Source organism: Lithobates pipiens, unplaced genomic scaffold (genome assembly GCF_037356315.1).
Source record: "Lithobates pipiens isolate NorthernLeopardFrog02 unplaced genomic scaffold, aLitPip1_a1.2 Scaffold_22, whole genome shotgun sequence".
Taxonomy (NCBI): Eukaryota; Metazoa; Chordata; class Amphibia; order Anura; family Ranidae; genus Lithobates; species Lithobates pipiens.
In genome coordinates this window covers 50,383,181-50,408,501 of record NW_027507784.1, presented here as the reverse complement: position 1 = coordinate 50,408,501, position 25,321 = coordinate 50,383,181, and positions in this window count along the sequence as shown.

Here is a 25,321-nt window from a genome sequence, read left to right as displayed (position 1 = left end):
CAAACCAGCGCAAGCACGGCATGGCATCGTTTTGCCTGCGTACTTGCGTAGCCCCTGCAACGCCTACGGAGCACCGCTGGTTCTGAGGACAGAGCACTGGAAGAGGCCATGGAGGAAGAAGAAGAGGAGGGGGTGGAGGAGAGAGGTGTGTCACAACCAATAGTAGCATTTTGGAGGCGTGGTGGCGGAACAACCTCCAACACTACTGCACCTTGTCCTGCATCCTTCCCAGCAGCCAGAAGAGTGACCCAATGGGCCGTGAAAGACAGGTAACGTCCCTGTCCATGCCTGCTGGACCATGAGTCAGCGGTAATATGCACCTTACCGCTGACCGCCCTGTCCAGCGAGGCAAGGACATTGCCTTCCACATGCCGGTAGAGAGCCGGAATCGCCTTCCGTGAGAAAAAGTGGCGTTTGGGGACCTGCCACTGAGGAACCGCACATTGTACAAACTCACGGAAGGGGGCCGAGTCTACCAACTGAAAAGGCAGCAGTTGAAGTGCTAGCAATTTAGCCAAGCTAGCATTCAACCGCTGGGCATGTGGATGGCTGGGAGTAAACTTCTTCCGCCGGTCCAGCAGCTGGGGCAGGGACATTTGCCTGCTATAATCGGACGTGGGTGTACCGCTAGCAGAGTTCCCGGAAGCACTTGGCTGTGACACACCTAATTCTACACCTTCATTCCTCTCAGAGCAGGTTTCAGAGAGGACTGAAGGTCTAGTGGGGTTGGAGATGCCAGCTGATGAGGAGCAAGGAGAGGTCCGCTTTGTTCTTTGGTGTGGGTCTTTGAGGTACGCTTGCCAACGAGCTGCATGGCAGGTCAACATATGTCTGGTCAAGCATGTGGTGCCCAAGCGGCTGATGTTTTGGCCACGTGAGATACGCTTGAGACATATGTTGCAAATAGCAGCGGTGCGATCTGATGCACTCGTCTCAAAAAAGGCCCACACCAAAGAACTTTTAGAATAACGCGCAGAGGCAGCTCTCTGCACAGGCGGAGCTCTGCGGTGTGATTCAGTCGGTGTGCTGCCCCTAAGCTGGCCCCCGGAGGGCATACTGCCTCGTTGGACATATGCCTCCTCCTCCTCCTCCTCCTCCCTCCTTCCAGGCACCCACGTGGAGTCAGTGCCCTCATCATCCCCTCCCTCTTCATCGCTGTAGCAAACCTGGCAGTATGCTGCAGCTTGTGGAACATGACTGCCAGATTGCTGTCCTTCTTGAGCATCCCCTCTCTCTGCGCTCACGCTACTGCCTTCCTCTAGCTGAGTGTCATCATCAGAGCCCACCAAACACTGGGCATCCTCCTGGAGCATGTACCCAACACTGTGCTCAAAGAGTTCAGGAGACTCCTCAGGAGGACGTGGTGGGTCTAGGGAAGGAGTCACTGATGATGACATTGAGAGGAGGGAAGACGATGCGTTGGCAGCTGCTTTGCGACTACCCTGAGACTGGGTGAGAGAGGATGAGGAGGATGAAGAGGGCTTTGTCATCCACTCTACCAAGTCGTTGGCATGTTGCGGTTCAACATGTCCAGCTGCCAAAAAGAAGGACAAGCATGTCCCATGGCCACGTGCTGATGACAATGCACCGCGTCCACGACCAGCACTGTTGTCTCTAGACACAGAGCCTGCTTGCCCTCTTTTATCGGCTCGCGCCTGTCTGCCTCTCCTTGCTGGCCTTCCAGACATGAAGGGAGTTGGGTAAAACTGCAGTTGGGTAGTTTATATTGTGCTGGAGGCACACACAACTTCCAATAACTCCTGCAGATGGCAATTGGGCTCAAATAGAGAACAGCTATGTAGGTGGATTATAGCGGTATGTACTGGGTACAGAGCACGCAGACAGCACGCATCTCCTAACACTACTGACTGCAAGCTCTATTATTAAAGATATATAAATATAGTGAAGTGAATAGTGAATATAGTGGTGTATACTGCGGTCAGGGCACAGACAATAACCACTACACAACAGCAAGATAGGAAATCAGCCAAAAACGATCGGTGTGTACTGTGTTGAAGGTACACAGAACACCCACTGCTTCAGATGCTAACACACTACACGAGGCCGCCTCAATGGCGACCTTATATAGTGTGGGGCGTGCACTACACAGCCTCAGCTATGATTGGCCACAGGCATCCTGCCTGTGGCCAATCATGGCTCTCCTCGCTGCTGGCGCTGCGATTGGCCAAGCATGCGGGGTCACAGTGCATGCTTGGCCAATCATGAGCCAGCAATGCACTGCGCCATCGCAGTGCATTGTGGGCCGTGAGCGCCATGCGAATTTTGACGCGAACGGACCAAGTGTTCGGATTTCGCCGAACGGACGAACAGCCAATGTTCGAGTCGAACGTACGTTCGACTCGAACACGAAGCTCATCCCTAATGCTGAGACTTAATTGCTTGCTGCAGAGAAGTTTAGCTAACCAGTCTGTATTTACTACGTGATGACTTATAGGCACAACATTGGCCTTATGCCAATCCTGTGGTACTATGCGATCCCCAAGCTTTTGAGATGTGATATAACAACTTCATGCGCTCAATTGATACCACATATGTTTGGAGTTGTACTGTTGGGTGTTGCCCATTTCCAAAGTTAATGCTTGCTTCTGACCGTACTTAACCACACTGGCCATTTTTTCTCTTTTGAATTGTTCTCCTGGTTAATTTCAATAAAAATGTATGGAACAAAAAATAAACAAATCTTCATGTATTATTTCCTCTTCCAATCTTCACCATGTGCTTTAGTGGCAACCACTCCCCACAGGGCACTCACTTGCCAAATGGAATCTTTTTTATGATAGGCTAATTACGCCCAGCTCTTCCTTCTCAAAGCTGCCCGCTCAGCTGTCGGCTAATTCCCAGCTCCTTTCTCTCCACAGTGACTCACCTGTTGATGATATCCTGCTCGTCAGTCCTACCTACTTAAACTGTCCATCCCAGATGATCTCTGCCTTCGCCTTGGTCACATCTCTAGAGACAGTCTCCTGTGTTCCTATTAAAGACTTGCTTGGCTGACATTCCTTCTGGGACCAGATCCTGCTTGCTGTTCTACTACGCTCATCTCTGGCTCCCTGACTTTTTGGCTTGTCTGACTATCCGTAACGGTTTCTGAACTCTGGCTATGTTTTGACTATGTTTACTCTGTTTAACTTTTTTATTATTATTATTATTATTAATAATAATAATAATAAACAAGTGTGATTTAACTGTACTTCTGTCTCAGTCTGATTCATGGTTTCTGACAATCACACCACAGAGATCAACACAGGAAGGCACTGCTGACTCCCCGCTGACTTCCAAAAGTTCCTTTGTGTGGGCTTTTTTTCAACACATGTGCAGTAGATCGCACTGTTGCTGTTTGCAATCTCTTTCTGAAGTGGATCAAGCATGGCCAGAACACCACCCGCTTGGGCACCACATGCTTAACAAGACATATGATAACCTGCAACATCAGCTGAAACATCCACATCATAAAAAATGCAGACTTCTCCTTTCTCCTCATCTGGGATCTCAACCCCTACTATACCTCATGTCCTCTCAAAAACCTGCACTGAGAGGAATGAAGGTATAGCAATAGGTGCCACAAGTACTTGCACCTAATCTGCTAGCAGTAAACCACCTGTTGATTTCACCAGGCAAATTTTGCTACCCCAGTTGCTGAACCATAAAAAATACTGCCCCGGGCATCTACATGCTCAGAGTCTAAATGCTAGCTTGACCAAATTTCTAACACTACAACTGCTGCCTTTTCATCTGGTAGACTCTGTCCCTTTTCGTGAATTTGTGGATCCAGTGGCAGGTTCCAAAAATACATTTATTTTCACGTAAGGCCATTCCAGCTCTCTACCATAATTTGAAAGGCAATGTTTTGGCCTTGTTGGAAAGCGTGGTCAGCAGCAAGGTTCACATTACCACTGACTGACTGAGGCGCACATGGTCAGGGATGTTACATTTCCTTCACAGCACACTGGGTAACTCTGCTGGCAGCTGGGGAGGATGCAAGGCAGGGTTCAGTGTTGGAGCTTATTCTGCCACCATGCCTCCAAAAAGCTGGTGGTGATTCTGCCACATCTGTTTGCTTCACCCCCCTCCTCTTCTTCTTCTGCAGAGGCAGTCTCAAAGGTGGTTGGCGCCAAGGCAGCTTGAACCAGGAATGGTTGAATACGACAATGTCACCAACCACTTCACACATGTACCATGCTTGGCTTTGGTGGTTTAGCATTTCCTCACTAGGTACCCAGGCCTAGAAGATATTTTGAGGCAAGCCATAAAAGTCTGTGGGCATTTCCGATTGTCATACAATGCCAGTGCTTGGCTGGCTGACATTCAACAGGAATTCAACCTGCCCACCAACTGCCTCATTTGTGATATGCCCACCAGGTGGGACTCAACATTGGCAATGCTGCAGCGGCTGCAAACACATCAGGGGGCCATCAATGAGTACCTGTGTGAGTATGGCAGCAGGACAGGCTCAGGGGAGCTTGGCTTCTTTCTGCCACACCAGTTTCTACTGATGAAGGATGCACACACTGTCCTATCACCATTTGAGGAGGCCACAAGGCTGGTGAGCAGTGACAATGCATGCATCAATGACACTGTCCCTCTAGTCTTCCTGTTGGAGCACACGCTTCATGGAATCATGGACAGGGCACTCGAGGCAGAACAGCTGGAGGAAGAGGAGGACTTCCTTTCCTCTCAAGGTGCCTTTTATGCTGATACCATCCCTGTTGGGCTGCCAAACACACAGGAGGAAGAGTAGGAGGAGGAGGATTGTGTCAGCATGGATGTAGAGGATAACATGCAGCAGGATGGTTTTCAGTCTCCAGAAACCCAATGAGTTGTACACTATCTCACAAAAGTGAGTACACCCCTCACATTTTTGGAAATATTTTATTATATCTTTTCATGTGACAACACTGAAGAAATTACACGTTGTACAATGTAAAGTAGCGAGTGTACAACAACACGCACCTTCCTGTTGTAATAAGTAGAAAATCCAGACCTGAAATAATGACAACACCTGCAATGAACCCACCGGACGTAACAAAAAACATGACAGGCACAAGCGTAAAATGAAAGAACCAGTTGTAAAAGAGCATGGCCATACCACCCATGACAGCCAGCGAGGCTCCGGTCCAGCTGGTAACAGACCCCCCCCCCCCACACCCAAGAAAACCTCCCCTGGCCACAAAGAAAAACCAACAGACAACATGACACAAAAACTGACATACAGAACAGAAACACACGAACGACTGCATGACCATACTACCGCCCACCTAAACTGCGAATAACACCAGCAGTAATCCGAATGGGATTGGTCCCTGAACAAACCCTGGGGGACCCCACATCCACCCCTACCCAAACCGAAAACTCTTCACCTGACCACCCTCAGAACTTGCGCCTGTAGCCATGATCTACTTGGACCGCATGCTATGCAACATCCCCACATCCACCCGCAACTTCTTAAACACTCATTATAAAATAATGACATTTCCCCTTTATATTATTTATTTACTTTTTACTTACAATTGAAAGGCAAGATGTTAGCACAGCAGACACCATTGAGGAAACTAGCATATTCCATCTTTAAAAATACATGCAAAACAACCCAGCTATTCTCTTGAGGGTTTAGGTGAAATGAGAGAAGGTGCCAGCAGCTGTACTTTCCTACCCATAGACATGTAACCACAGCTGCTGCCAGACCCCCAGCGATAGATGCTGCCGCTGCTGTCCCCTGACAGGCACCCCACACCTATCTGCTCCCACATGCTCCCCCAGACATGTACATACACCCTCATGAGCCCACATAGCAACAATACCCTCCAGGAAATTTAATAACCTACACACATAAATGGGAATAAAAGATTCCTACTAGAAAAGGTGACAAGCCATTACTTGAACTCCTCCCCTCTCCCACTACTGCGAGTGCACAGCTAAAACAACATACAGTACACCAAGACAGACATGCCCCATAATCAGCTGCTTTAGAATAAACCCCTGTTTGGAATTCAATCTCCAACTGCACCTTCTTATATTACCATAATACAAACATCTGCCCCCCAACCGAGGCCACCATGGGATCCCCCGCAGTAGCCTGTGCCGTAACCATGAGCCCCCCCACCCCACCGCTGGGATACCTTTGAACAGAGACACCTGGCAAAACACCACAAGGAGACCTAGAGAAGGAGACTCCACCGATCGCACCCCAGTTGAATAGCACATGAAAATGACGTCAGCGCAACCCGGAAGTGACGAGCGTCAGCTGTAACGAACCAGAGCCGAGCCGACGAGGGACTTGCAGGAAGGAGGAGGGATATATACCCCTCAAACTCCTCCTACAAATCCAGGCCGCATCGCCACACCAGTTATATGATGATGCTGTACTGCACTGGTGACAGTATGTAAAAAAAAAAAGTGTGAAGATTTTGTTTTTTAATTTCTTTAGTTTCCAAAAAAATATGACAAAAAATTGCAAAAAAAAAACATTTCTCTTACTCAATACCTTTCCAAAAAGGGGTAATCTGGGGGATATTTTCAGGCCTCAAGAAATGAGATCGGCTGTTAGTACAGTACATCAGGATTGATGGATTCTCAGTTATATACCATAGTTTGTAGACTCTATAACTACCCTACAGACTAAATAATTAACACTAATTTAGGTTATTTTTACCAAAGAAATGTAGCAGATTTTTGGTTAACTTTATGAGAAACAATTATTTATTTGCAAAATTTTATAACAGAAATGAAAAAAAGATTTCAGTCTTTTTTTGTTTAGTTAGCAAAAAATAAAAAACCCAGTGGAAATTAAATTCCACCAAAAGACTGCTCTAGTTGTGTGAACAAAACTATAAAAACTTAGTTTGGGTACAGTATTACACGACCGCACAATTGTCATTTAAAGTCCGACGGGGTAGGAAGGGGGTAAAAGTGCCCGGTATGGATGTGGTTAAACATACTTGGGCCTTACTCAATGAGCTGTATACAACTATACAATATCATCCTTTTCCACAAAAGAAAGATGACTCTACCATACGTCAGCATTCTTAGGAAACTCTTTGTATTTGTCAGGTAAGGGAGTAATGTCTGCTTTGGCAGAAAATATTCATGCGTTTTGTTTGGCCTCCGTGTGAACTCCAGAACCAAGTGAGCTGAATAGAAGACCCTTTGCTTTCGCATTTTTAGATTCATAGAAGTTCCATTTGGTTTGAGTGGAATGTCTTTGTTACTAATGAAGAGTCATAGCAAAAACATTACATAGATATAAATGTACAGAAAAAGGCTATCTTGCTTTTATTTCAGGATATAGGATCACTCGTAAGCATATCAGTTAAAGTTGTCACATCCCTGCCCACCATGTTTGCTTAAACATGGCAGGGATGGCTTTAGGAGGACAGAGGTATTAAAAATAATAAATTAAAATAAACACAATTCTAATCTGTGAATAAGGAAAAATAAAACATAACAAATAGTAGTGGAGGGTAGAAAAATGGCTGGGTGTGGACCAATGTTTAGCTCTCAGCACTCACTCTAAACTTAGGTTTATGCCTTTCTATGTTGTATAAAAGATTATTGGCCTCTCACTCCTTTTAATAAGACCTAATCTGTGTCAAAGATTAGTAGCAAAGCAGATCCGCTAATTGTGGTTTTGCTAGCATGTGGTCTCTTCTTCCTTGCTACAGCTTGCTTTGTTCCAGGGCTGGGAGGTATTGGCATCATCAAGCAGAAATCATTCATAATAATGCGTCATAGCCCACTGAAAATGCACTGTATTCCTTAAGAAATGCAAGTATCTAATTTAAAAATTCAATATACTTCCTTTTGCACATCAAGAAGAAATGGTTCCTTTTCCATTTATGAGACAATAAACTCTTCATGTGAATTTTTAGGAATTCAGTACTGGATCAAGTCCATTCTCCAAAATGTTCTGTCACATCTGCATTTTTTTAATTCTAATATTTAATAAATCCTCACTCATGCACTTACATGTCTTGTAGTTCTATCAACATACTGTTTCTAGCATTTCACACAAGATATGACAAATATCATAAGTTTAGTTTAACAATGGACAAATTCAAATGGACCAGTTTCAAATATATCCCCATTTGTATATGGTGACACTATATGTGAATCTCCCAAGAAAGCACAGCTGGAACAACAGGTGAACCTATATTTAAACATTCCTTAATTTTTTGTTTTCTTTGTTAATGGAAGAGGGTTGGGGATATGATATATTGCCTATTGTAGGCGGTGTCTACAAAATGAACCCCTTGGTACACAATCTTCCTCAAATCTATGTCTCTGTGTAAAATGGGCAAATATATGCATATAATGGATTTATTTCTTTAACCTCCCTGGCAGTATGATTATGTCAGATTTTTGATGCTCAAAGTGGTACAATGTTTTACATGGAAATTTGGCGTTTTATATTGTAGGACTGTAATTCTTAGGAATAACCCACTTAAATCTGTCCAAACGAGAGTCTAGTAGACATCCCGGGTATGATAAAGTTTGAAACATAAAATCAAAATTTTTAAATTAACCCTTTCCCGCCGAGCGTACGCAGATGTGCGTACTCGGCTTCCGGGGGGTATACCGGGATGATGCCCGCACCTGCAGGCATCATCCCGGTACCGTTTTGTTCAGCGGGCGATTGGCTATCCAGGCATAACAACCGATGCGGCTAAAAGCCCCTCGGCTGTTATGCCGGAGGAGCGGGAGGGGACGTCCCCTCCTCCCGCCGCCTCCCGCCGCTGTTACCGGTGCTCCCGCTCGATCGGGAGCACCGATTCGCCATCCGATGCCTCCGGCCGCTGGGGAGGAACTTGAACGAAGCCGTAATCAGCTTCGTTCCAGTCTCCTCATAGTAAACACGGAAGCGACGTCATGATGTCACTTCCCGTTTACTCGGCTGCCAATGGCGCCGGTTTTAAAAAAATATCCGGTATTCAGAATCGCCGTTTTCGGCGATCTGAATACACTGAAGTCTAAAGGAGGGGAGGGGGTCTTTTAGAACCCCGATCCCTCCATAAAGAGTACCTGTCACCGCCTATTACTGTCACAAGGGATGTTTACATTCCTTGTGACAGCAATAAAAGTGATAAAAAATTTTTTTTTATTTTAAACAATTTAGTCATTTTAAAATAAATAAAAAAAAAAAAAAATTTTTAAAGCGCCCGCCGTCCCCGCGAGCTCGCGAAGCAAAGAAAACGCATACGGAAGTCGCGCCCGCGTATGTAAACGGTGTTCAAATCACACATGTGAGGTATCGCCGCGATCGTCAGAGCGAGAGCAATAATTCTAGACCTCCTCTGTAACGCTTACCTGGTAACCGTAAAAAATGTTTAAAGCGTCAGCTATTGAGATTTTTAGGTACCGTACTTTGTCGTCAATCCACAAGTGCGTGCAATTATAAAGTGTGACATGTTTGGTATCTATTTACTCGGCGTAACATTATCTTTCACATTATGCAAAAAAATTGGGCTAATTTTACTGTTTTTTTTTTTAATTCATAAAAGTGTCCCTTTTCCCAAAAAGTTGCATTTAAAACACCGCTGCGCAAATACCGTGTGACATAAAATAATGCAACAATCGCTGTTTTATTCTCTAGAGTCTAAAAAATATATATATAATGTTTGGGGGTTCCAAGTAATTTTCTAGTAGAAAATATGGATTTTAACTTGTAAACAGCAAATTCCAAAAATAGGCTTAGTCATGAAAGGGTTAAACTGTATATATAGTGTGCTTTTAACTTTTTGAATTTGTCGCAACGCTCTCAGGGAATGGAGCCCGGCACTGTGATGAATCAAGCAGAGGAGACAGCTCACACACAGAGTGGGAAGACATTGCAGGATCCTGGGGACCAAGGTAGGTAACCTGGCTTGCCTGGATCCTGCTATGCAATCCTGAGTGTGATTTGGGGTTACCACTTTTGGTACTGAGAATTCACCCCGAGTCACACTTGGGAATACCGCTAAGGAGGTTAAATTCTAAGTTATACCAGTTGAGCAACTACTTGAGTACTCCAAATAAACATTTAAAATGAGTCCCATTGTAGCGTCTCTTGAGGATCCCCCTCCCCCTCACCATCGCTAAAGCCTACATCTCAAAATTCACTAAAGAGGAACGGTTTTACCTAGCTCTAATAAATTGGCCCGCTTGTGACAATGCAGGCCTCTATCTGTATGTAGAAGAGAATTCCTCAAGATAGGCCTGTGACAGAGTCACTCAGAGTAGGATCTAAATAATTAGAGTGAGTGGTATATTCTTCACTGGTGAATTTTAACTTGGGTTTTGCTTTACAGATAAATCTTTATGGACAATGAAAATGAGGTCATCAATGTATCAAAAAAAAAAAGCTTAATTTGACTCTTGAAGGGATTTTTACCTTCAAAGATATAGCAAATCTCCCACCAACCCATATATAGATACGTCGATGCCTATCCCCATGGTTTAGGACATAATTTTGCCTTAACAAAAAAACAGTAGCTTCCAGAATAAGTCTGTTAAATATTTGGTATATCTAGCTAAGAGGTATTGCAAGACTCTCCAACCCAAGCGATGGAGGATACAGAAATAAAGGGAAACAACAACACAAGTGAGTCACTTACTGCTCATGTTGCACATTTTATCCTACAGCTTTTGAATGACATGTTTGATGTCATGTAAATACATGTGTACATTTGACACTAGAGGCTGAAGGAGTCTATCCACCAAATCCACCAAAGGCTCACAATAGTGTCCTGATGCTGGTGATAATAGGTCTGACAATCACTGGTACATCCCCCTTGTGACCCTTTGGAAAATGGCAACATAGTCACTGGAAATTCAGGTATCAACTTCCAAAATTCCCACCATTATTGTCTCTCTAACAATTGTTACTAATTCCTTTCTATAATGCATAGAGGGATGGATAATGGATAATGGGAAGATGGATTCCAATTTAGGTGGTTCCTTTATCTTACTAGTGGCACTCGAACCTTCATACTTCTCATTATTCAAAGTGGATAAATCATCTAACACCATAATGTTCACAGCTTGATATTGATATAGGGGACAACACTAGGGAAAGTCCCAACCCCCAGAGTGGCGAATTCTGGCCTTGGACTGAGGAATCTTTAAGTGGCACCCCTATAGTGTTTCTTTAAAGTGAGCTTCCTAGAAAAATTAATAATTAATAACATCCACATAACATCCACAAATTAATAACATCCACATATGTGGCAAAGAGAACAAAATGATATCTTGGTGAAAAATGAAACCCTCATAATAAAACTGAGAAAGCATAATCACATATATCACATAAGTAATTCATGACTAACAGTGATGTGTGTCCCTTTCTTTTATTTTTATTTTTTACCCTATTATCTTCGTCTTTTCCTTTTGAGTCTTGTTTTTATGTTTGCGGGATTTGGACATTTTTTTTTCTTTCTGTTCCGCATCTTCTGAAACCATATCCATTTCTTTTACTTTATATCTTCTATACTTGAATGTGAACCTATGGAGAATGATGATGGTCTCAGTGTCTAAGAAGCTAACTAAGAAGATAGCTCACAGGTGTGGATTTAGATCTCAAAATCTAGACTTTTGAATTACCTGAACAATTTCTATTGAATCTCCTGAACTAAAACCTATCCCAATTGTAGACTTTGAATTCATTATAATTCTGTTTATCCCTCATAAACGTGGACCTTTTAGCCTGAGTAATTTCATTTTCCAAAGCATTTAGTGTCAAGTTTAATTTTTCATCCAAATGTTAAAAAACAGATGTTTCCTTACATTTTTTTAATGCCCCCTGAACCTTTAGTATCTCTACATGTGATCCATGCAGAAGAGATTGTTGATAGCTGACAAAGTCAGACGGGAGATTCTCATTGTATATTCCGATCGTGTGTATGCCCCATTGGACTTTTTACATTAAAAATTCTGACGGACCTAGAGAGAGAACATGTTCCATAAATTCCTATCGGGAAAACCGCTCCTCTGTATGCTGTTCCGACGTACCAAAAACGACGCATGCTCTGAAGCAAGTATGAGACGGAAGCTATTGGCTACTGGCTATTGAACTTCCTTTTTCGAGTCCCGTTGTATGTGTTGTACGTCACAGCGTTCTTGACGGTTGGATTTTGGTGTGACCGTGTGTATGCAAGACAACTTGAGCGGAATTCTGTCGGAATTCCGTCAGAGAAACCTTCAGAGTTTATTCCGACAGAAAAGCCACTCGTGTGTACACGGCATTAGAGTTAATATACAGTGAGTAAAAATTGTCTTACACATAACTTAATTTCTGAACGTATTTGTTTTGGTTTCTTTGTATGTATAGATTGCATGGGTTGTTACTGACATGTGGTGAACCTTTCATGTCAATAGCACCTTTATAATTATATTTACCTAGAAAAATGGTGATGTGTTCAATACTTATTTTACCTGCTGTAATTTACTTTTGACTTGGCATGTGACATCACTGATCGTCTTTCCCTATAACAGGGAACAGACGATCAGTGACAGCCACACTAGGAAGCACGGGGAGAGGTTTGTTTACACATACCTCTCCTCGTTCTTCAGCTCTGTGACCTGATCGCGGGACACCAGCCGCGTTCGGGTCCGCGGGTCCCATGGCCACGGTCATGGAGCTCAGGACCGGGTCGCGACCCATGGCTGGGCACTTAAAGAGCAACGTACCTGTACGTTGATGTGCCCAGCCATGCCATTCTGCTGACGTAAATGTGCAGGAGGCGGTCCTTAAACACATGCTCTTGATGAAAAGGGTAAATATATTCCTATATAGACGTTTATGAATTGTTACTCCAGTGAAATTTAATACTTATAACTATCCATTTGCTGTATCAACAGAAATTAAAAAAAAACCCTGAAGAAGATTATTAGTTCCAGGTTGAAATGCATTGGGATATTTCCATACATAGAATGGTTCTCTGAATTAAGAATATAGGAACTACATGTTAGGATTATTTATTGAAATCATAGATAATCATTTCCTATGTGAGATTGTTATATATTTTCTCATCAATATCTGTATAATCCCTGTATACACCAGAGCTCATATGTTAACCAAGTTAATTTTTTCATGATGTAATTCATCCCTTGGTGTTAAATAATAAACTTTTGGATTTTTATGAAATTCTGTGTCTCTCAAATTGCTGTTAAAAAAAAACTACAGGGAATTTTTCTCTATTTGTTTTTCACAGTAATGCACTAGGTGTGCATGTCTTCCTTTTCTGTTTTTCTTGTAAAAAAAGCTCTTTACATCAGAGACCCATGTGCAGATTACACCATGAGAACACTCTTTGTAGTCATTACATCTGAGAGGCCAGAGTCTCAGCTGGCATCCTTACCTTGTAGAAACCCTTTTCTTTTTGCATAGGAACAAAATGGGGTTTGATAGTTCCTAGTTTGCATTGCTTCACCAGGGCAGTGCAGGGACTAGACCCCCTGATGAAGTCACGTGGTGCGTGATGTAATGCGTAGGGTGGAGCCTGAGGTGTCGCAGACCATAAGTGATGTCATACCAGGACGTTTAATTATTTTTATCAATGTTGGTGAATTTTAACCTAGGTGTAAGCCTTTTTTATACAAATAAATGTGTTGTTGATGATTGCTGAAGATTTTACACTATATGGCATGGAAGTAACTATTACTGCAGACACAGCACTCTTAAAGGGACCAGAACCCTGGTCATCCAGGAAGTACACCCAACAGGAGACGAGCACCCTGGGGAGAGGGAGGCCACACTACAGGACACTCAGCATTGAGCAGCATCAGGAGATCACGTGTTGGACATGATTACACATGCGTTGTAACATATCTTTAAGGTGAGAGCACTGGGAGCACAGTTGTGAATTTTTTGAACTTTTTATTTTATTTATTAATTTTTCTATATGGATTTAAAACTTTCTTCAGATAAACTGTCACTTTACACATACAGTAAACTGTTTCAATTATGCGTATGTCATTCACTTATATATTATATCTTCTTTGTACTTCTTTGGTTTGTACATTGGCATGGTAATAACTATACAGTATATCACAGAATAACACAGTCTGGATATTGTATACAGTTATTTTAATGAGCACTGTATGTGCGTTTATATGAATAGGTGGTGGCCCTGCACTTATTTTTATTCAACATTCAGATGCATTGTAGGAATACAGTTGTGTGCATGTAGCAACCATAACCATTATACACAGTTGTTTTTTACTCACAGATATACACATATTTATATTTATACACAAAGGTTTTTTTTTTTGTCTATTTGTACGCTTTGTTTTGAATAGCACATTAGGGTTGAGCACTTGATGTGAATTGGGGAGCGTAAGGGTTATCCTACTATATAATGTTTAATATTTATTTAATTAGAAAAACTCACAAAATAAAAAAAAAACTGTATAAAAAAGAACATTATAAACAATGGAGTAGACATCTGTATTATATTCAAGTCTAAAAAAAATAAAGGATCTAGGCAGGTAGCTTTTGAACCCTGTATACAATTCAAGGCTTGCTTTTTTATTCTGACAAGATTAAACCATTACAGTGGTATTAAATCCAAAAGTACATTTTTATTATATTGCAACTTACCGATGCTTAGATGTTATGGCTGCACTAGTGTTTTTTTATAGGTTTTCTCTCTTCTATTTTTATCTAGTGATCCAACCAGCAAGTCTGTTGTTTTTCAGAAGAACAAGCTATCTTGCAGATGTATCAGTTACAGGCATGAACGAAACCATTTACCACTGACAGGGATGCTTACAATGATACGACTTATTTATTTATATAAAACCTTAATCCCAAAATGAAAACAAAATTGTATGCTGTATCCGCTGATAAAGTATTAGCTGGAGTTTGGCTTCAGTTTGTTAGTGTATTTAACCACTTCCTGTGGTTTCAGTGATTATAGCGGAATGATGCCTGTAAATAAAAAAATCACAATCCAATCACAGACGGTCACATGTAAACAAGGAAGTGCTGGTAAGTGGCACTGACAGAGTGTGTAGCAAGGAGAGCTGATAAGTGGCATCTCCTCACAGGGGACAGCTAGGAATGTAATCAGGACACTGATCATCAGTGCCCTGATTACAATATTGCAATATAGTGTCACAAACTTGTGCCCACCATTGCCCACCAATGCCAGCTATCAGTGCCCACTAGTGGTAGCAATCAGTGTACACCACTGCCCACAAGTGCCATCAATCAGTGCCCATTAGCAATGCCAGTCAGTGCTGGAAATTAGTGCCCCCTATCAGTGCTGCCCATCAATGCCCATCACTGCTGTCAAATAAATGCCCATCAGTAATGCCCATCAGTGTCGCCAACAGTGCCACCCATCAATGCCCATCAGTACCCATCAGTACTGCCTATCCATGCTGCCTGTCAATGCCCACCATTGCCGCCTATCAGTGCCACCTATTAGTACCCATCAGTACCACCTAACAGTGCCCATCAAAAACATTGTTTTTCAAAATTTTTGGTATTTTTTTGTAAAAAATAAAAAGCCCAGCAGTGATTAAATACCACCAAAAGAAAGCTCTATATGTGTGAAGAAAATGATAAAAAAATTAGTTTGGGTACAGTGAGGAAAGCTGAAAAATGGCTTGGGGCGGGAAGGGGGTATAAGTGCCAGGTAGGCAAGTAGTTAAAGACTCGCAAGTGGTTAAAGAATCTACACGCAAGTGTAGATGCATACGTTACTCCCACATGCATATGTAAACAGTGATCACACCACACATGTGAGCTATTGTTGGTAATGTCAGAGCGAGAGCAATAATTCTAGTACCGGACCTCCTGTGCAACTCTAAACTGGTAACCTGTATAGGCGTTTAAAATGTCACCTATGGAGAATTTTAAGCACCGTAGTTTGCCCCCATTAAAAAAAAAATTGTGCTTGAAAAAATGCTGTGCAATACCGTGTGACACAAAATTTGCAATACCCACCATTTTATCCGAATTCATCATGTAGGAGCGAAGTGTCAGAATTGGCCTGGATAGCAACTAGTTAAATCTGCTAGTGCATCTTACACTCCCCTTTCCCCAGATTGACAATGTTGCTGTCCAAAGGTGCCCCCTCTGTTCATTCCTCCAGAGTGGGGGCTCTCTAATACAGGGGGTGTGTTACTGTCCAGCTCACTAGGTTAAAGCGGTACTGAACCTCTGGCTTTTTTTTTTAAATCTGCAAGGCAATGTCATAATGTCCTAGTATGCATCACATACTAGGACATTATGTGAAACTTACCTTAGAATGAAGCCTCCAGAGGCACACTGTCAATGCTGAAGGTGCTTCCATATTCACCCAGTTTTCCTTCCAGTTTTGCAGGACTCTGACTGTGTGAGTGGCCAAAGCAGCGGTGACATCACTCCCGCTCCATGCACGTGGGAACCACCGCTTCAGAGTGCATGTGCTGGTGACGTCACCAGCTACATCTAAAGTAAATATCTCTATGTCACCTGCAGCAATGCTTCTACACCACGCAGCTCTCCCGCTGAAAACATATCACCGCTCCTTAGCACAACACCTGCTAAATGCCGCAAAGATGTGCATTCCACCACTATGGAAATCCACTACATCTCCTTCTGTCTCGGATTGGGTTAAGAGAGCATCCAAAATAGCAGAAATGAAAAATTTGATCTGCCAAGCTAAGGACACCCCATCTAAATACTGGGCTACTTGGGCTTGCTGGCACCACTTCAGAACCTCAGCTGAATGTAATCAACTATTAACCGGAGTCCCCCCACCTTAAGACCCTGATGTACTCTCTCCCCACTTGTATGGACCCATTCCCCCTAACTAGACCCTACCTTTAGCCTTCCTGATCTATTTAGCCCCTTTAATACTGCTACTTATAACTTGCGTGAAAATCGGATACATACTGTTTGTTTCCTAATAGTCATTGTCTCCCCCTACACTTGATTTCCAGATAAGCTTTCTTGAAAGATAAGCTTCGGGAGGACGTGTACTAAGCCCTCACATTGACATTTAATAGCTATGTATATGCATCCTGCCGAACTTCAAGTTATGTTTATTTGCCATTTACATTTCTTACTGATGTTAAAACACCATTGTACTCTGTGTTTTGGGTTAATTGTACTTTTTTTTGTCTTTGTTTACTATGTTTTCTATAATCTTTAATAAAAGACTTTCGGAAAAAAAATATCTCTATGTGCATGTTGAGGAGATATTTACAGTACCTATAGGTAAGCCTTATTATAGGATTACTTATAGGTAAAAAATCATACATGAGAGTTTACTCCCACTTTAAAATAGTGGAAAAAAAGCCTTAAAAAAAGAAAAGAATTCAACCGCAACATCTAAGGACTGGTAAGCTGCAATATATTCCATTTTTATTTTGGGTTTAATACCACTTTAAGGGCAATTCCACAACACGTTTTTGACTATTGCAATATTTACAGAGATGTTTTAAAGTCTGATTCCTCTTATGCCCTGTACACACAGTTGGACTTTCCAACAACAAAAATCCGTCTGATTTTAGATCCTGCTCTCAAACTTTGTGTGTCGGAAATTCAGACGGAAATAGTCCGATGGAGCCCACACACGATCAGATTTTCTGACAACACGATCCGATCACACATTTTCCGTCGGAAAGTCCGACCATTACCCTTCGTAGGACAGAACAGAACAGGACAATACCTATTAATGTTTACTTTGCCCTTATGCAGTTCTGCAGAAAATACAGTTTATTCTGTATATATGGAGTTACTTTGTAATTATTAACTGCACTGCCTGCAGAATTGCCTGTCTGGCATCACCTTAAGGCTGGAAGAATTGTTTAATTTGCAGAAATCCATTGCCAAGTGCTCAATGCAGCAATCTTCCTCCTCCTGATTTTTTTTTTTTTTTTACATAAATGAGAAGATAGGATAATTAACATGACAAAACAGTGTTCAGCAGCCATCATGCAACTGCTGGGGGCCAATTAAACATTGGATGTAAATATTCTACATGTTGCTTAAAGGTACAGCACAGGAGGCAGTGCATGTAAATCCAAATGTAGAAAGTTGTTGAAGGTCTCTAAACGCTTAAATTAAATAAGTCAATAGAAAAAAAAATATAGGGGATTTATTTTAGATACACAAAATGTGGATGCCTATACTATAATAATGACAACAATTGTTGGTGTATTTGTTCCTATATTATGCTCATTTTTTGATAGCCTGCTGATTGTTTTACGGTAGCAGCTTCTTGACGTTTTTATGAAACTCCATTCCACATACAGTATATGTACCTGTTTTGGATTAATTATTAAATAAAATACTCAGATAGCAGCAAAGTAGTGCTGCAGATATATTTAATCCCACCTTACCTGAAGAACTAAAAGTTCTAAAACAAATTCATCTAAAGGAAATATTTTCTTTTTGGTATGTCCTTCTATTCTTTAATGCAGGTTATGCTTTTTCATTCCAGTTACAAGCACCACTTATAACAAGTGCTTAGTAAATGAGATGCCCTATTGAAAATATATTTGAGATTGGTTTCAAGCAATCCTTTAACATATTACATAAAACATGGCATGACAGAAGGAATTGTCACAATGCTCCTATAAATGACTATTCCAAGACTGAAGTCATTCACTCCAGAGGTCAAGACTATGTACTCTAGTCTACCTAACTAATCAAATATCTAGAGAAGATTGAGGTCTCTTAAATGCAGCCCTGCGATTTGCTATGCAGGGCCAGATATTTCCAGAAACAGGGTCTATTGGTTAAAGGACCAACTAAACTCCTTGCTAATCAATTTATAAAATGGGAAAACTGATGCTTACCCTAGAGCAGTCCCCATGAGGTCCCTATGTGAGTTTGGTTTTTGGGCCCAACTCACACTGGCTAAGTAAAAAGACATATTCATTGTGCGCAGATTGACAGTTAGATAGCGGTCCACTACCCATCTGACCCACTCAATCTGCAGCCGCAAGGTCTGCACAGATGTATGTCACGGCATGGGGGCATTACTTCCTTTCCTGGGTGACTAGATTAAAATAATTAAAGGTTAACGCACTGTAATTATTACAATGAACCTGAAATTCAAATTAAATACTTGCTACCTTATAGGGAACAGCTGAAAGTGTTAACTGTGTCTACACAGTACCATAAAATATTTACCTTTTATACTACACTCCTTCTGAAAAATCTCACACTGCAAGTCTCATGAGATGTCAAGTAAGATTTGGCATAGGTGTGCACAGGGGGTGTGCCAGGTGTTCCTGGGCACACCCTAAATGATTCAGATTCCCCCTACTGCCCCCTACTGCACAGGCTTATCCCGTGTTGCACCCCATCACAGTGCTGCAGGCTTCCCTCCTCTTCTCTCCCCCTGGCGGCTGTGGAGGATGTTTCAGAATGGAGAGTGGGGGAATATCAGAGCCCTATGTACCTGACCATTGAGTCTGCTTGGGCAGAGGGTGGTCTACCTTACATATTCGACTCACGGCCCCTGATAGAGAAGACAGGAGGCACGGGAGGGCAGAGGAGTATGAGAGCCTGATAATGTAAGTCCTGATGCTGGAAGTGAAGAATCTTTTGACAGCAAGGTGGCAGGCAGGAACGCAGGCAACGGGTGCTGAGCAGGAGTGGGATAGGCAAGTCCGGGTACAGGCTGGGTTCAGTAACGTGCGGGCAGCGAAGTACAAGGGAGCAGACAGAAGTAAGGTCAAAACAGGCCAAAGGTCAGATGCAGGCAGAAATCCAGGAAGTCTGAAGGGCAAGCCTAGTCAATAGGTAATCAAGCCAAAATGCAGGTTCAGGAGCAAGGTCAGCCAGACTAAATAGACCAGTCAGTGGCAAACAGCACGCCCAGGCGTGCGCAAACCTGCAGCCGTGCGCACCGGTGCACACAGAGGCATGTGAGCTGGTGCCCACAGGGACACGCGCACCATCGTGCACCCGCGCGTGCGTCTGCGCACCAACATGCGCATCAGGGTCAGCCGGCAAACACGCACATGAGTGCCCACAGGAGCGTGCACGCCAATGCGTGATGGCGCGCACCAGTGCGAGCCAGAGTGGCCAACCATCCATCCAGCCAGGTAACCTCTCTGACAGGTAAGGCGCTAATCAATATGTCAATTACCAGCCCCTTCCTTTTCTAAATTATTTCAGTGAACACACTCACTCAAACTGTGTTTACTATGCTTCAGTTTGTGAATGAACAGAAAGCGGCTCAGCACAGAGCACTTCCCGTTCATTCACTGTCCAGTGCAGCTGAGGCTGCAGAGAAAGGCATGTGTGTTTGAGCTTTGGGGTGCACATGTTAATGCAATAGGCTGCGCACATCTATGGATTTGGTGATATCACTACTGTTTTACTCACTGTTCTCATTGCTGGAGATAAACGTGTGCCCCAACAGTCACAAGATCATTAGTCATTAGGAGGACAGCTCAGACAGGAATCAAATCCTCGTCCTTACCTAAATGGCCACACCTACATGGTGCAGAACAAGATGGGGTAAGTCAGTACTGTAATGGTGAAAACATCAGCTGCAGGAAGTCAACTGATACAGGCAATAATGCTGACTAATCTTTTGTAATCTGAATGCCTCATTTGGACACAACTTCCGCAGATCATTTCCTCTTTAGCATAACATTATGCATGTGCTTTGTCATCAATAATGTATCCATATTCAGACTTATAAGTCCAAATATATGTAATTACATCCTTAATGACATTGCACACACATATGTCTGGGTCCCATATCATTTTAATAAACTTGGTACACAGATTAGTTAATTAACTTAGAAACTACAAAACACTGCCTGATGGTCACATTGCCCTCTGATCATCTGCCTGTACATGCCCTAGGTTTCATTGAGGCCTCCCAGAGTTAGGGATGCATTGTGATAGTACACAGGAATCCCCACAATGCTGAAGGTCCAGTCACTCCTGAAATTTAGACTTCAGATATGGCATTGTTCACAGCAGAAGAGGGCCCCTAAGCTCCTTCTCATCTCTGTCACCTGACACAGCCAAGGGAAACCTAGGACTTCCCCTCAATGCACACAAAGTGCGGTTTGGTACCTGAGGTCTGAGCAGTCTGCATGGGAGAAGTAGGTATTGAGAAGGGGACATTTTTGATAGAAGGTGTTCTGTGCTTTTAGGCATCCAGGGTTTGTGCTGGGGCGAGATATGTTCCTTATTATGGAGATGATTGTGCTGGGAGGGAGAAGGAAGATTAGTGCTGGAGGGTTGTGCTGGATAGAAATTAGTGCTTTTTTATGTGGGGAGAAAAAGGGGGAATTTATGCTATGCTTTGCTTGAGGGAGCCATAACACTTGCTGTGGATTATTGGTGGCTGTGACTCTTGTTGGGGGTTACTGCTGGCCCTGATACATGTTGGGGGTTATTGTTGACCCCAACAACAATGCTGGGGGTTACTTTTGCTGCCACTGGCACCAACATTGGGTTTATTTTACTCCCATGATAATTTTAGTTCACCCCAAGACCCCATTTGTCAAAACCATAACAAAGCAATAGAGGAAAAGTGGCACACAATATTTTATACAACATGAAACAACACCCATGTAATTTATCACACACACTTTTTAACCACACCCACAAGCATGCCATTTTTCTTCTAAACACCTCCCAGAAAAAAATACTTATCTACACCCCAGAGATCTACCTTATTAAGGTCTGTCAATTTAGTCTGTCCACAAGTGCATATAAGCATTGGTATGCTCCATCCATCTGGATATATGGAACACAATTATTGTGTTTATCCTCACATTTATAAAATATATATAAACAAAGCAAATACAATCAAATAGAATTAATACAGAGATCACAGTAGGAGTACATTTTCTGTATTAATTTATATGTAAACTTTCTAATCATCTTATAGAAGAATACTCCAACGTCTGAAGCTCTTCAATCGAAACACATAAACAAATAGTCAAGGACTGATTCACAGGCATAATAGACAATTTCCTCCCTACTTTATTGTAACGGTTCTTCAAATTGCAGAACTCTCAGGAGAAAAGCTGCATCAAACTCAAATTTATTTCACATTAATGTAAAATGCTTAATAACAAATACCATTTGCAGGAAAGTAGTCCATTGTAATGTCAAAAGCTGAGCTGGCTTTGTTAGCTGATGTCTGCATATTTTAAACAATTTTATAGAACCTTAAAGATCTTTTAAATGTAAATATTTGTCTAGTTTACACCTTTAAAGGTAAATTTGATAATTGTTTTCTGATCAGGTCAGTTTTATTTGGATCAGGTGACAATGTCATGCTTAAAAGCACGATAAAAAATAAAATAAAAAAAGTAAATGACTTGTTTATCTTGGGAGGGGGAGCAGAAACTTTTCTGGAAATTCTACAATTCTTTTGCAAATGTTAGTTGATCACTTATAAAATTCTGTTGCGCTCAGGTTAGAAAATAAAAATAATGTAATATTGCTCATATTATTAAAAGGAAATAAATATGTATGTATACTCTTGTGTAATATTAAAATTTAGAAAGTTCACTTTACGGCAAGGAGTAGTCCTAAAATCACAAAGAGAGAGAGCGCACACTGGAATCATGCATCGCTTTTAGCATCACTTTATTCATAAAATCCAGTGAGATACTCAAATGTTAAAATACAGGCATGTAATCCTCCATCACATCCTAGATACAGGACCTCATCACATCTCCATCCTCAAAATGATCAGTGGAAGAATGGATTGCATACAATGAGTATATGTTACTGACAAATTTCGAGGGACAAGCCCTCTTTCTCAGAAAAATAATAAGCCTAATATGTACAGTTGTGCTCAAAAGTTTGCATACTCTTGTAGAAATTAGGAAAATATGACTGATAATGCCAAAAAACTGTCTTTTATTTACAGATAGTGATCATATGAAGCCATTTATTATTACATGTTCACATCACATTTGTTGAGCCTTGAAGTCATAATGATAACAGGAATGATCCAAGTGGCCCTGATCAAAGGTTTACATACCCTGGGATGTCTGGCATTGGTACAGACACCCAAGGTGACACATATATATGTTAAAATGGCAATTATTTACCCTCCTCTGTGGCTTTTTAAATTGCAATTAGTGTCTGGGTATAAATAGTAAATATGTTTGTTAGCTCTCACATGGATGCACTGAGCAGGCTAGATACTGAGCCGAAAATAACTGTAAAAAGACTTGCATAACAAGGTAATGGAACTTTATAAAGATGTAAAAGGATATAAAAAGATATCCACCCCCATCAAATCATTCTCTGCAGCTATTAGCTTTTGTACCACCCCTTCCCTTTAGAATGTAAGCTCTACGAGCAGGGCCCTCCCGTACCTTTTGTGTTGAACTGTACTGTAATTGTGTTGTCCCCCCTATACATTGTAAAGCGCCGTATAAACTGTTGGCGCTATATAAATCGTGTATAATAATAATAATACTATCCAAAGCCTTGAATATGCCAGACAGTACTGTTCAATCCCTTATTAAGAAGTGGAAAATTCAGGGATCTCTTGATACCAAGCCAAGGTCAGGTAGACCAAGACAGAGTGCAGCCACAACTGCCAGAAGACTGCATGTTGTTATTGACGCTAAAGAGGGCAATACAACGTATTAGGAGTTATCAGTATTAAGAGTTGACTTTTAAACAGGGGTCATTTCATTTGTTTACTTGTTGCCATAATTTGTTTTATTATTGTGCCATTCTGTTATGACCTACAGTTGAATATGAATCCTATAAGAAATAAATGAAATGTGTTTTGCCTGCTCATGTTTTCTTTAAAAATGGTACATGTATACTACCAATTTTCCAAGGGTATGCAAACTTTTGAGCACAACTGTATAGAACGATTAACTGTCAATATTCTACAAATAAACATACCTAGGAGCAAAACTCCCTTGGCAATGCCGGATTCTTTGCTGGGTCATTACTAGACCTGTCACAATCTTCAGGCTGGCCTGTCTGGGAATGGAATGTTTGCAAGCATGCATGCTGTGATGTCAGTTCCGTGAGTCACGCACACTGTGCTGCTGACCTGACAATGCCACAGAGAGGACAGAGGAGAGAAGTTATCAGAGAAGAAAAGCAAGTAAGGGGGTAAGACCAGAGAGGATATTGGGTGTGATGGCAAAACTTGGAATGTAACTAAGAAGCAGCTGGAAGATCATGTGGGGTGGAAAAAAATCAAAGTAAAATACATGTGAATGACAGCAAAATGAGGTTAAAATTAAATGATGCAAATACAGATAAAATGGGGGAAAATATCCCATGTAAACATTAGAGAGAATATTAGGTAAGAACAGAGTAGGTCTTGAGAGAGGACAGAACAGATTCCATTATCGGAAAGAGTCTTTATTCATAAATGTGGATGCTTAGAGAAGATTGAAAAGCCTAAAAAAATTGCTCATGGATTGGAAAAAAAGTAACACAGAAGTGTAGAGGCAAAAGAAACATGAATCGGTGGAACATGCACACAAACTGTGGGGAAATGGAGAAGATATTTGATTGTTCATTTGTTGCACATCTATGTTAACAACTGCACTTTTATTGCCAACTTGTTTTCACATTACAGGTCTGTTGTTTGCTTATGTATTGTCATGAGTTCTGGTTTGTTGTCCATGTGTTGTAACATTTGCGTTTTCCATCCCATGTGTGGTCAGGAATGTCATTGTTTGCTTATGAATTGTCAGGTCAGCGCTGTTTTTTTATTGGTCCATATCACTATAACTTTTTTCCTTGGAGGCCAGTCGATATCAAATCAAAGCCCCATATATCCCCTATGCCCCATATTTTGTATAACTGTTAAAGCTTTATATTTGCACCATTGCCATTTCCTCTATATTGTCATGGGAACACCAAGTGTTATGATTACCCCTTCCCCCTTGACCTACACATAGTCCAATTCTCTATCCCAGGCTCACCCAGGTATGTAGTTAAATAATGTAGCCAACTCATGCAGATGGGGAGATGAAGCTTCAGCAACAACTAATAGTAAAAATTAGTTTATCACTGCAGCTGTTAAAAAAACACTTTCCCTGACAATCAGTTTCTACCTGCATGTCTGACCATCCTCAGTGGCCTAAGGCCACCTTAAAGCCTAAAGCCTAACATTTAATTGTGAATATAGTAGGATATAGTCAAAACCAGACACCATGAGTAATAATAGGATATTTTTCCAAAGTGAAGGGAATTCCCTTTCAGACTGTCATCACTGCAACATTGCAAGATTTCCCTCTTAATTCCTGTTTATATCACAAACATAAAATGTAGGTTTTGCAATCACTTTCTGTCTCAATGGCAATGGTCATAAAGACATGTAGCAACAAAAAAGAGGACTTTCACTGTGTCAACAAATGT